Source organism: Protopterus annectens, chromosome 2.part1 (genome assembly GCF_019279795.1).
Source record: "Protopterus annectens isolate FY-2018-M chromosome 2.part1, PAN1.0, whole genome shotgun sequence".
Classification (NCBI taxonomy): Eukaryota; Metazoa; Chordata; order Ceratodontiformes; family Protopteridae; genus Protopterus; species Protopterus annectens.
In genome coordinates, this window is record NC_056729.1 from 1,616,170,341 (window position 1) to 1,616,184,801 (window position 14,461).

A 14,461-nucleotide genomic window follows, 5' to 3' on the forward strand; every position below is an offset into this window, starting at 1 on the left:
GATATCCTGCTTAAATATTCAGTTTATCTTAACTGGAATAAAATTATTTTAAGCATCACTAACATTGCAAACATTAGTTTCTTATAAAGCAATTACTGAACAATCATTCTTAAAAGCTGTTTGTGACTTCCCACCTCTGGGCCAGTAATCGATTAGCCTCAATTCTCACCACTGACACTAATGGGGAACATTCACTTAGAACAAAAGTGGATACACACAGTAATTTCAGATGCTGCTCTCTGCACCAAGCAGAATTTCACTTAAGAATATACTCAGTCCTGGGGCTAGGGTTTCCTCTCCAGGCCCCAGATAAGACTCCACCTTTCTCTCTCTGCAGAAACCAGTGCTCTGTGTCTCTGTTCCAAGTAACTGACACAAACACACACACACACACACACACACACACACACACACACACACACACACACACACACACACACACACACACACACACACACACACACACACTTTAAGATTTGATTTTCACACACACCTGGAAAAGGTTGGCACAGATTTACCAGCTATGTCCACCTCTGCCCAGACTATAAGGTAGATTCACTGCCACCAGCCAGCTACTTTCAGGCTCTTACCAGGGTATCAATTACTCTTAGTAAGACTAATACTATACAAATGGCAATATTAGGTCAAGCGGCAAGACTTTCAGGAACATGAAGCCTACAGTGCCACCAAATTAATGCAGTTTCTCTCAAAGGTTAAACTATTTTCTAAAAGACGAGCCACAATGAAAGTTATAGATATATTTAGTAATAAATAATAAAATCAAAAACATGAAAATGCTGAATATCTATTTACAATAAATACCAGAGTTTTAATTCACAGGAAATATAATTTGGTGGTTTCCACACTACGTCCCTGACTAGAAGCTGAATCAGAATCTAGTACAGATGTGTCACAATACACACCTAGAGCTTTGCTAAGAAATCTGGAGACTATAAAACAATTCCAATAATTTCATCCTTCTTGTAGAGACTAACCATACATTCTCTGGCACCCCAGGGTAACAATTAGTTCACCACTAAGGACAATATGAGTAGGATCCCAGACTAGATATTGTGTCTCTGCCTGCATTCAGACCTGTGAGATAAAATCTTTATGGCATAAACCAAACCAAGTCATTTACTTTCAAGCTTTTTTTCTTAAGGTAAGCTGGGCTGAGTTTAACCCCTTCCCTTCCAGCATCCTCTGTTAACATACTGTATGTACATTTCCTCAGAACAGTACAGTCTGATATAATTGTATATTTCTTTTCTGTCCTGCAGAACCCACTATTGATACATTTTTAACACCAGCAGCTTTACAAACAGATTTTTAAAACAAGCAGCTGTACAAATCAGTTTGGTAAAATTACATAAAATTCTTTATAGAACTCCAGATAGCTATGCTAGCATATGTTACACATGTACTACCCTACTCTCTCTGGCATAGCTGGCACTACGTCACATTGTCACACTTTTGTTAAAGACTTATTTTCTTTAAATTTTACTTTTTATTCTGTCACACAACTTGTGATGTGTATAATGTCTCAGAAAGAATAGCATATAATGCACATTATGTAAATACAAATCATTTATTTGTTATGTTTGCATAATCTCCCAGACAGACTATTATATAATATAGTAAAATATCCTTTACATTGTATAGCCTACTCTGTATAACTGGATTTTCTATTAGTACATAGCCAGTTAACTACTGTTTGATTTCATATGCAAATAGTCAATATGCGTGTACTGAATATTTTCTTCTCTAATAACCGTACTATTTTGCATGAATTATGTTGTGTACTCTACTTATTTTGCCTTAGCAATGATAGGAAATATGTATTTTAGTTACAAATGATACAAACAGTCTCTGTGGTGTCCCTCAAAGTCTCTCAAACCCAGTATGTCAAGATACTGGGTCCAACAACAAATAATGAGGAAACTTCTCTGTGTTCTCTGTGTGGAAGATCTAAGATTCCCTAGAGTTCCTTAGAGTTTAGGCACCTAATAACTCTAAGGAACTCTAGGGAATTTTAGCTGTTCCACACAGAGAATTTTCCTCATGATTAGTTACAAATGGTCTTCTTTTGAAGTTTATACTGTACTGGTATCTTCTCTGTCTTTGCATTCATTGAAAATTACCCTTATCAGACATGGTCAACCTGGTTATGAATAATAAATATATAAAGAAGATAAATCTTTGCAGATTCCTGTTACTATGTAGATTTACTGTGCATGGCACCATGTGGGTCACTGAGTGGATGTATTGCAATTTCCTGTTATTAACTGTATATATTTTCTCATGGCATTATCTTGTGATGTAACTTCTTATATTTTCTTAGCAGTACTGACTGTAGCTGAAAAAAAGTCTCATGTGAAGCTCACTCACCTAATAAATCTTCTCACATTTGTAGTGAAAAGGCGGCTTGAACATTATCTGAATAAATCACAGGCATTACCTGCACAGGAACACCCATTATCTGAATAAATCACAGGCATTACCTGCACAGGAACACCCATCCCAGTTTAGCCTTTACCCTAATCTATATTCCAGTGATGCATAGTTTCATAGAGATATGTATCTATTCATGTGCTAACCATTTAAGACCCCGTGCTCTCATGATCAACACAGAAATTGAAGAAATGAAGCTTAATAACAGAAGATGAAACACATCAACAAACAACAGCCCTGCCTGTCATGTAACAATGCTAGATCACACTGGTCAGAGCATACTGGGCATTAAACCAGATAGCCTCCATGTCATTTTTTAATAGTAACTTGCCTTGGAGATTAGGGGTTAGGTTTCTGGAATGCATTTTTCGGCTTCTTTGACAGTTGGACAATATCTGTTATTTTTAGCTTTGGTCAGTAGAGTGTACATTGTGGGCACTTGCTTCAGTGTTTCTACTGTGATTAGGAATGTGATATCTCTTGTGCAAAACGGGATCTTGATAATCAGTCTCACAGCTATGCTTAGTAGAATCAACTAGTCACTTTAGCTTCTTTGAAACAAAGAAAATTTTGTTTAGTGCACTGCTGTACAGGGTGTAAATCTATACTTTTATAAAATACTGACTTTGAAAAAAGACAGACAGGTCATGGCCCTCTAGATCTACACATTGTTGAGTCTATTATTAGCGATTTCTATGTGAGAGTCTGTCATTATTGTATTTGTTATACAGGGAACATATTGATTATGCTATAAAATCTAAAAAAAAAAATTACATGTTATAGTAAGAATCTTTTGTAAAAACCTTTCTGTGACAAGCCTTGGGTGGAGGGCAGGGGACTGCTGGTTAATAAAGAAGCTCAGCTACTGATATACAAAATAAAATCATGAAGGAAACTGATGAGGTGCAGTTTTATTTTAATTTATAATAGCAAACTTTTATTGTGTCTGATGAGGGAAAATGCTACCATTTTCAAATGACAGCTGTCCTTAATCCTAACAAGAAATTGCATCTATCATTTTCACTGAGTCACTTTAGCTTCTTTGAACACAACAAAAATGTTTGATCAGTGCTATATATATATAACAAGTACATTGGACGCATGGCAAAGCAATAGAAATAGCCGACAGATTATTAGGACTGAACAAATCCACCTTTTGTTTCTTTTATAAATAGATACCAGCTGAAAATGTAACAAAAAATTAGTAACGCAAATGTAAAGCAGGAAGGCTTAATTGTTGTATGCAACATTTACATAAATAGCAGGAATTAGAAAACACAGTTTGCTAGAAGAATTATTCAGTGGCACAGAAAACATAGCTATGTAAAAGGAACTTATTTTATTACTAAGGGATTTGGTTTAATATGGCCGGTGCCCTTAAAAGGTTTTATGCAAACATGCCTTTCTTTTGACACTCACGTTGCTAAAGTGGTTAGAAAGACCTTCTACATTGCCCACCTGATCATGAAGGGGTTCACATCCAGATCTAGCGAGGTCATTGTTCCCCTGTACTCTTCACTTATCAGACCAATGATCGAGTACAATGCCCCATTCGGGATGTATCTCACCCGACATCTGCAGCAATTGGAGAGACCCCAAAAGTTCCTCACTAAAAGGATAAAGGGACTCCAAAATCTGTCATATGCTGCCAGATTGAAGAAACTCCAGCTCTATTCAGTCGCATACCGTCTGCTCAGAGGTGACATGTGCCTGACATACAAGGCCATGTCAAACCCGGAATTAATAGACATGCTCCACCTCAAAAAATCCAAATCCAAACTAATGGGCACAGTATTTTTTCATATAAGGGGTGGCGTAAGTCACAAAACTTTGGGCTAGGCTTATAAATGCCTTAGGGCAGATAGCCTAGTATAAACCTATGAACCTATGAACCTATGTTCCCACTAGTAACACAATGTCTCCATTCATTATTTCTTAGATAGTACATTTTATAGTGCATGTGATATATTGTATGCAATACCCTAATAAATAAACATATACATATACAAGTAAACAAATCTAAAAAGGCCTTCATGGCATGTCTGCAGCAAGCAGAAATCACTTCAGGTAATGAACCAGTTGTTGTGGATCTCATAAACATGTTTATTCAGTAGGAGCTTGATGTTGCAAAAACCTTTTCACTCTTTTAGAAGGTTTGAGTCAGCAATGACATCTGTGCAGAAAAATATGTAAAGTGCAATTCCTAATTTGCAGCTTTCATTTCATTGCACCACTGATGATTAGAAGGATAAATTGTTGTGCAGGAAAAATAGTGTATGATTCCAACAACTACAAACATCTTCACTTTGGCTACAATAGTACAGGAATTAGGCACCACCTCTGTCCAAAGCAATAGACATTTAGAGCGTTCAAAGAATTAACCCGATAATAGACTATTTTGCCATTATTGTAATAGCCAAGCTACTTAAAATTAATGTTATATTACCCGAATCTATCACTTGTGGAGATTGTAAGGAAGAAGACTTAAAGTGACAATGACGATGGCCACATTTCAGGTGGTGGCTTTGAAACATTGTTTCATTAATATGAAAGATGGAGCTCTGTCAGATGACTGCAAGACTTCATAAATCATGGAGATTCCAAAGTAAGAGCATAGAACTGTCCTGGTTTTACAAAAAAGTGTTAAAAGACATTTACACTGGAAGACCTGATCTGAGTGGAGGAAGGACATTATACCCTGGACCAGGTGCTGCCAGCAAATAGTACTTCTCACCATAATGAGTGATCTTTGACTCCAATAAACTAAAAATTTCAAGGTTTGCTATGAAAACCAGGAAAAGAGCTCAACTATCAGGGAAAGAAACTATTTTGTTAGCATGACTGTACACTAGAGGCTTATAGATTTAAAAATGTTTTTATTCTAAACTTTAGGTTATGTTGAGTAAAAGGCATCAAGTTTAAATTTGCCATCTGGGAATATTAGTTTCAATAAGGCAGCAGAAACAATGCAATTTTTGCAAGAGTGACAATATTTGACCCTCGGGAAAGGCAGTGGTCCTGGGAGGGATCAGACAATGACTCTAGTTCCTCTCACTGCAGGTAAAAAACAAGAGGAATGACTGGCAGAGTAAGTTATTATTATTTAAGAAGACAATATTAATGTAGAAAAGGGTTAATTATTTTCTTGAATGATAATCTGGCAGATAGCCACAGTCTGTCTCAGTGACATAGCTAGTGATGTGGTCTGGGAGGATTGACAAGACGTCATGTTTACTACTGGAGTATCATGACAAAAGGATATTTTACTTATAAGGCAGTGGATGAGGGTATCTGTGCCCTACATACAGACTCATTGTCTTTCTTTTCTTTCCACGCTTATTGAATATTTTAATCTAAATCTGCTTGATGATGTCACCTCTCTAATAGTCATTGCACTAAACCAGGCGTTCTGTGTGGTAAGGATTTGAAATTGTTTATTTCCATAATGCTATCACTGGAAAGGGTAATTCAGTTTAATGGCAGCCTTCCACTCTGCAGTAGTAAGATGTGTGATTTCACCTTTCCTTGAGTTAATGTGATATCAGCTTGAATGACATCAGCTAGACAGCCACCTGTCTTGTCATAGCATGCCTTGAGCACCATGTCAGTTCTATATCACATGTTATGTGACTTCCCTGGTCCCCTTGTATGGTTAATTTACTGCTTGAGTCTAGGACTGAAGTCATGGCATGTGTACCTTATCAGATATAGCTCACGTGGTATGAGACTAGGTTCCTGTGTGTGGTTCATTTACTGCATGAAGCATGGTCTCCTGAGACATGGAGCAGCTTCTGATGAGTATAATGCTGACATCTACCTGTATGTAGATGAGAGTCATAGGATAGTATATAGCTGATGATCAACAGACACACTGTAGAAGCTAAAATATAGATTTGCTGTCACTACATGCAATTTGTGAGGCCTCTCTTCCTCTCTTCCTACATCCAAGCCAGGGCCATCTTAGTAGCATGATGGCTAAAAGTACCTGCTGATTTAGGGGCCTATGATTCATTATTTGTGCTTCATTATGGGCAAAATGTTATGTGATCCCTTACTAACATTACATTTATACTCTTGTCAGGCGTTAGATAAGGATCTGTGGAGGCTGTCTTGGACGGGGGTAGGCCTTTATATATGTTTGTAGTCTTGTCAGGCGTTAGATGAGGATCTGTGGAGGCTGTCTTGGACTGGGGTAGGCCTTTATATATGTTTGTAGGATGCTGATGGACGTCACAGGGAGTAGAGTAAGTTAGTCTAACTATGCTGATATGAACTGCTACATCTGAAACAGGATGGGTGGTATATTTGCTTTGAGTTTTACAGATTCCCCAGTTTCATACAGGAAAAGTGGATTCCACTATGCTAGATATGCAGTGATGTAATGATGGGGAGTCTGATAAAGCACTGTAATAACTTACTAATAATATTTCATATATTTTAATTATATTTTTGTGTCTACTTTTTCTGATGTATTACTATTTTGCACTGATATTTCTACACCCTTTAAGATGGAACGGTATTACTTGACTACTGGTTCAGTGCCTATTATGCTAATCAGCTGTTACATATTAACCATGTTAAAGTCATGTTAGAGTCACTACAGGGACAGTCTATGCAGTTATTTTTATTTATTTATTTATATTTGTTTATTGGGATAAAACACTGATCCACATGTAACTTTTCAGCTGAGAGGCAGTGTCTGAATAAATGAATTGTTCAGTCACACAGCAGTCAAATAGTTGCTGAGAGAATCAAACCCTGGACAATAGAAATAATGCATTAAAAGCTCATAATCTTAAAGTTCTGTGTTATCTGTCTAACCAATAATTATGCACTAACATGCATATAGGTTAACTGATTCTATTAAATTGATCAGGACATTGCATTTCATTAATCAATCCCATCCACAGTTGATTTGTCTACAGGAGACCCATCTGGTGTTGGTGTTTAGGTACATGACAAGCTTTTTAAAATGGCTTACAGAGAAGAAGCCTTTTCCTCATATTCTGCGAGTCAATGTTAGAGGCATAGCCAAAATCTTTTACCCCAAATTTGAGAATGGAACCCCTTCCTGTGCAACTCCAAGTGTAACCCAAAAACCCATCAAAATGAAAAAAAAGTGGTGAGGCAAAATATGGCATGGCATCTTTCATTGAAATTCTAGCATATCTCCTGGGAAAAATACATAAATTATTCTATATGTTGTGGTGTGTATATGGCATATGACTGGTAAATGCATAACATCTTACATTTTGCTCTTTCATTTATTTTATTTTTAAAACATCATTATTAAATCAACTCATTTTAAACATATTTGCATATATCAACAAAAGAGAAAACAAACTGTAATAAGAGCTTCTATTATTATTGTCATGTCATCATACCTCTCAACCTCTGAATAGAGCCAACAATAGTGGGGGTACAGTGCCCCAAAAATATGGATATGTTTAAAATATTGCTCTTATAAAAAGTTGTTAGAATCTAACAGATTTTGCATTGGCATGCATTTTCTGGTGGACACGAATTTTGACACTCAAATATCTGTCATTGTTTTGTGTCTTCATTCCTCAATGATTTGCCAGAAAATTCACAAATTGTATGAGGAACATAAGAGGTATGCATGCTATATATATATATATATATATATATATATATATATATATATATATATATATATATATGTGTGTGTGTGTGTGTGTGCGCGCGCGCATGTGTTTTTTCCTTTTAACAATTAGCACTTACTCCATCATTACATAAATTGCTCATGTCTTGCCTTCCTTTATAGCTTCATAAGTAGGTACTAGGCTATCGGCCCTGGGGCCCACACAAGCCCAGCCAAAAAGGTACCCTGGCTTTTGCCACCCAAGAAAATTATTTTCCTGTGCCACTGTCGAGCAGAACCACAGAGGTGATCCACGGGATGAATTTCCTATTTCCCATCCAATCATCAAGATTTTTCTAGAAGAGTGCTAATGAGGAGCTTTGTTTGATATAGATAGGTAGTTTATTCCAGAGTATGGGAAGTCTCTGGGACAGGAATCTATACCTCCGACATGTTCTGTTTATTGTGGTGACAAGGTTTAGGTTCCTAGAGCGTGCAGCTCAGAGGGATTGGGATTTCTTTAAGTGGAGCATGTCCAACAGCTCTGTGTTTGACAAAGCTTTGTATGTTAAGCAGAGATCACCTCTGAGTAGGTGATATGTGGTGGAGTAAAGCTGGAGTTTTTTGAGATGGTCTGCATAGGGCATCTGTTGGAGGCCAGTAATCCTCTTTGTGAGGTATTTCTGCGGCCTTTCCAGTTGTTGTAGATGTCTTGTGAGGTACATACAAAAAGGGGCATTGTACTCTATAATGGGTCTAATGAGTGATGAGTAGAGGGGAACAATGACCTCTTTTTTTATGGATGAGAAACCTTTTGTGATGAGGTGTGCCACGTAGAAGGATTTCCTAACTACTGTGGCGATGTGATTATCAAAGGAGAGACTACTGTCTACCTGTGCCCCAAGGTCTCTTATCACACTTTTGATGTTAAGTATACTACCGCTTATGTTGTAGTTAATGGGTTCAGAGTTTTTACCAAAGGGGATGACAATGCACTTTTTGGCATTGAGATTGAGGCCATGGCTTTGACACCAGGCATCTGTCTCTGTGAGGCCTTTTTGTAGGATGTCCACATCGTTAGGAGTTTCGATTATGGCTCCTAGTTTGCAGTCATCTGCGAACTTCATTAGCCAAAGACCTTCTGTGTTAGCCTGTACTTCAGAGAAGTAGATACCAAACAGGAGAGGACCCAGGACTGAACCCTGTGGTACTCCACTTGTCACTGGTCTGAAGTCGGATTTGGAGTCTGCTACTTTCACTGTGTGGGTTCTGTCAGTGAGCCAGTTGGCAACCCATCTTGTGACATAGGGATTTATACCTAGTTTAGTGAGTTTATCTATAATTCCAGAGTGGGAGATGGTGTTGAAAGCCTTGACAAGATCTAGATAGGCTGTGTGAACTATCTTACCCTTGTTCTATGGCTTTGGTGACTGCTTCAAAGAAGTCTATCAGATTTAGGAGACATGATAGGTTCATAGGTTCATAGGTTCATAGGTTTATACTAGGCTATCTGCCCTAAGGCATTTATAAGCCTAGCCCAAAGTTATGTGGCTTACGCCACCCCTTATGTTAAAAATAATGTGCCCATTAGTTTGTTGTGCCTCTGTCCAGCAGTGACACAGAGATGATTCCCGGGGTAAACCTACGATCTCCCATCCACCAGTCAAGATTTCTCTTGAACAGAGCCAGCGAGGTGCTCTGCCTCACATGGACCGGGATTTTATTCCACAGCATGGGGAGTCTCTGGGTGATAAATCTATCCCTCCAGCACATCCTATTTATATCCGTGCTAAGGTTTAAGTCACTTGCTCTAGTGGTTCTGGTGGATTTGTATTTTTTGAGGTGGAGCATGTCCATTAATTCTGGGTTGGTCATGGCCTTGTATGTCAGGCACAGGTCACCTCTGAGCAGACGGTATGCAACTGAATAGAGTTGGAGTTTCTTCAGTCTGGCAGTATATGACAGGTTTTGGAGTCCCTTTATCCTTTTGGTGAGGAACTTTTGGGGTCTCTCCAATTGCTGCAGGTGTCGGGTGAGATACATCCCGAATGGGGCATTGTACTCGATCATTGGTCTGATAAGTGAAGAGTACAGGGGAACAATGACCTCACTTGATCTGGATGTGAATCCCTTCATGATCAGATGGGCAATGTAGAAGGTCTTTCTAACCACTTTAGCAACGTGAGTGTCAAACGAGAAGCCACTGTCAACCTGGGTACCCAGGTCCCTGATAACCTCTTCTGTGATTAGTGGGTTGCCATCTATATGGTAGCTTGGGGTTACCTTGTTTTTCCCGAAGGGTATGACTATACACTTTTTTGCGTTTAACTTCAGGCCATGGCTCTGGCACCAGCTATCAGTTTCCGTGAGACCCCTCTGAAGGATGTCTGTGTCTGATGTACTATCCACTATGGCACCCAGTTTGCAGTCATCCGCAAACATTGTCAGCCATAGTCCTCCTATGTTTGCCTGTACTTCTGAGAAGTAGATGCCGAACAATAGGGGGCCAAGGACTGAGCCCTGTGGGACACCACTTGTAACCGGCTTGGAGTCTGACATGGCTCCAGCAACTCTAACCCTGTGGGTTCTGTCCTTTAGCCAGTTTGCAACCCATCTTGTGACATATGGGTTTACATTTAAGCTGGTAAGTTTCTCTATGATACCCGAGTGGGGTATTGTGTCGAAAGCTTTTGCAAGGTCAAGGTAGGCTGTATGGACTGCCTTTCCCTCATCAATGGCCTTGGTAACTGTTTCGAAGAAGTCGACCAAGTTCAAAAGGCAAGATCTGCCCTTGACAAAGCCAAACTGGGTTGGGTCCAAGGTCTGCAAGTCCCCTATGTCCTTGTTTATGAGTTCCATTATGATCCTCTCCATAGCTTTGCAGACCAGGCTTGTTAAGCTTATAGGGCAGTAATTACCAGGGTCCATAGAGGCACCGCCTTTGTGGAGTGGGACCACAGTTGCTGTACGCCACTCCTTGGGCACATGTCCTGTGGTAAGGCTAAGATTAAACAGCTGCCTTAAGTGTGCGTTTAGTTCTTCATTGAGTTCATGTAGCACACAGCCGGGGACACCATCCAGTCCCATTGATGCTGTGTTTTTAGCTTTAGAGAGAGCAGCTTTCACTTGCGCATTTGAGATGTCTGGGAGGCTACACTCTGTTGGGATAGTTATCTCTCCTTTTGTGGGGGAGAGGGGGGTGAAGTTTGCGCTGAACCTGTCTGCCAGTATGTTGGCAATGTCTGTGGGTTCAGTGATTTTTGTATCATTTTGGACTAATTCTGAGCATATCTGGGAGTTTCCACCCAGGTTTCTGACATAGCTGAAGAAGGCCTTATGATTGTCTTTTGAATCTATGGCAATTTTTTTCTCAAAGTTGGCCTTGGATGATTTTATGAGGGATCGTAGTTTCTTGCTAGTACTGATCAAAGATGCCTTCCCTTTTTGGGATTTTGCTCTATCATGTAATAGCTTTCTCCTCTTATTGTAAAGTTTGTTTATGGCTGGGGTCCACCAGACTGGACGTTTGCCCTTGGTGGAAAGAGTCTTGATTTTATTTGGGATTGCCTGATCCATGCAGTCCTGAAGGTGTTCATAGAAGGCATTTGTAAGGGTTTCCGCAGATTGGGTTGTGGTTTCCATTGGCTCGGGGGCCTTGAAGGATACCACACCTGTCTTGAGTAGTGTGAAGTTTGCTTTAGAGAAGTTCTTCACTGTGGTCTTTTTTGTTGGGGGTGGGGGGGGGATGTGGATTTCTAGTGAGATTAGTTTATGATCTGATCTCACCAAAGAGGGATATACTTCCGGTGTGGAGCATTTTGTCCCCATGTTTCTGATGATGAGATCTAGTATATTTTCTCCTCTTGTGGGGATGGTGACTAGTTGTTCCATGGCATTTGAATTTATGAACTCCAGGAACCTTTGGGCTAGAAAGTTGGGGCTTGAGTAATGTTCCCAGTCTATATTTGGGTAGTTGAAGTCACCCAATATGATGGTGTTTGGTGATACATTTATACCCTCCAGTGTCTTCAGGAAGGCTGTGTGGGTTTCCTGAGTTTGAGAGGGTGGCCTGTAGCATGCTACAAATTGTAGAGCAGTTTTGCCTATGGTTAATTGCACCTGGATGGTTTCCGATGCTTCGTGCGTAGCCACCAACCTGGAGGTGTGGGTATCCTTGATGAATATGGATACACCCCTCCTTTTGTGGTATGGTCCGGGTTTTGGGGCTGGAACGCATGATATGAGGTAAAACCTGATAGTGCCGGGGTGCTCTCAGGAGCCTTGAACCAGGTTTCAGTCACAGCACAGACATCGATGTTCTCCATACTGAGAAGGGCCTCGAGTGCGTGCATTTTGAGATTTAGACTTCTGGCATTGAGCAGCATTACCCTTAGTTTCTTCCCATTTTTGTTTTCTAGGGTGGTAGGTTTAGAATTTGGGCCTTGCCTAAAAAAGGCGCTATGGGGGTGGCAAGAGCCTTAGCCAATATCCGGAATCCCAGGGGTGACAGATGCAAGCCGTCCCTTGCGAAGCAGCGTGGCTTGTCAAGCATGTCATCCGAAGCAGACAGACACTGGATCCCCTTTGAATGACACCAGAAATTAAGCCAATTGTTAAAGCTGATCATCTTGTCACTATAATGTGGCATCATTCGTGGTGAACGAAGGATACTGCTCAGGGTCAGGGTCATACCTGCCTGGGCTACATAATCAGAGAGCTCCTCTATGTCTCTTTTCATGTAGTCCAGGGAGGTACGTCTCAGGTCGTTCACACCAGCATGGACAATGACTGTGTCATACTTGTACTTGCCGTGGAGTGACCTGAGTGCTTGTGTTATGTGGCGGATTCTAGCGCCCGATAGGCAACTTACCGTGACCTTCTCCTTGTTCAGCCTGGTGAGTGGGACGTCAGTGTGTCTGACTATGGAGTCACCTATGATAAGTATGTTTGGTGTTGTACTTGGCCTTAAGGGCAGTAACTGCTTTGCACACTGATTTTGTTTTTTATGTGTTGTTTGTGTGGTGTCTTGAGTTTGCAGTTGCTTGGGTGTCTGCTTTGGAGGCCTTTGCTGTTTAGGTAAATTTTTACTCAGAGCCTCCGAGTATGTGTTAGTGTGTTTATGTGTTTGATTCAGTGGTGTGGTTGAGTTATGTGAGACTTGTATTGTGGTGTGTGTAGTTGCCTTCTCCTCCTGCCTGGTCTTGCCAGTCCTGAGTTGAGAGAGCTCAGCCTCCAGTTTGGCTAAATAGCTGCATCTCTCACAAGTGTTAGTGTTATGTGGGAGGAGGACAGGGTTGTCCGTGTACATGAGGCAATTGTAACATTGCCTCAGAATTCCCAGATTCACCAACTGGGCAGGAGAGGACGCCAGCATCTGACCCTTCTACATGCTAGAAAGAATTATGAGTTGTTATGAGACAGAAATGTAGAGGGCTTAGCAGGGAAGTGGGCACTCCTGGGGGGTTTTGCAAGTGAGGGATTTGTATAATATAGGAGTGCCTGACCTGCAAAAAAAATGCTTATAAGACAAGGGATATGCTTTTAAGACAAGTGCTGAGCTTTTTGAGAAGAAAAAGCAATTAGGAACAAGTGCTGTGCTTTTTAGTGAAGGTGTAAACTGTTTAGGTTCCTAACAGAGCAGTTCTAAGGGAAAAATTGAAGAACAGACTTTATGGAGCCAGAAAAAGTTTAACCTTGTTAAACCGGTGCTGCCCGATGCTGCTCTAGTGGCAACTCCGCTAAATCAAGCTAAAGCACGTTAAGGCGTGCTTGATAGCAGGGGCTGGAAAGAAGCAGGAATAGACCCAAAACGGACAATAAAACTACAGTTTCAAGTCAGTAACCACTCCTACGGGGGGCAGAGAAGGCTGCTCAATGTTATTCACTGCCACTGATCAACAGAGAGACTTTCCTTTAGCCCAAGCAAAAATGGCCTCACAGAAACTTACAAACAGTTCAGGAAACAGCAAGCCTGTAACTGAACTTTTTTAAATCTCAGAAAAGTGGGGAAAAAAGCAAGATTTTTTTTGTTTTTGTTTTTTCAGAGATAGCAGAGGCTCACAGGTAATATCAAGTTATAACAGTGCAGTAAATGACCCCACACAAGAGTGCTAGGTCAAGGACAGAAAATATGTAAGTTTTGAGAAAAAAAAACGATTTAAAATTAAGTGCAAACAGGAAATTCAGTATACAACTTTTGGTTGTGCTCTAAATACAGCTACTAATGCAGAAATCAAGTTTAACAAGCCAGAAAATGCTCAAACTAGGCAGCTATGCAGAAAAACTTAGCAAATAAACAGAGAAAAAAATACTTAAAATCTCAAAAGTGGCTCCCCTCTTCTCTCTGCTTTTACAAACCCAAACTGGGTGGGGTCCAGAGTTTGGAGATTACCAATGTCTTTGTTTGTA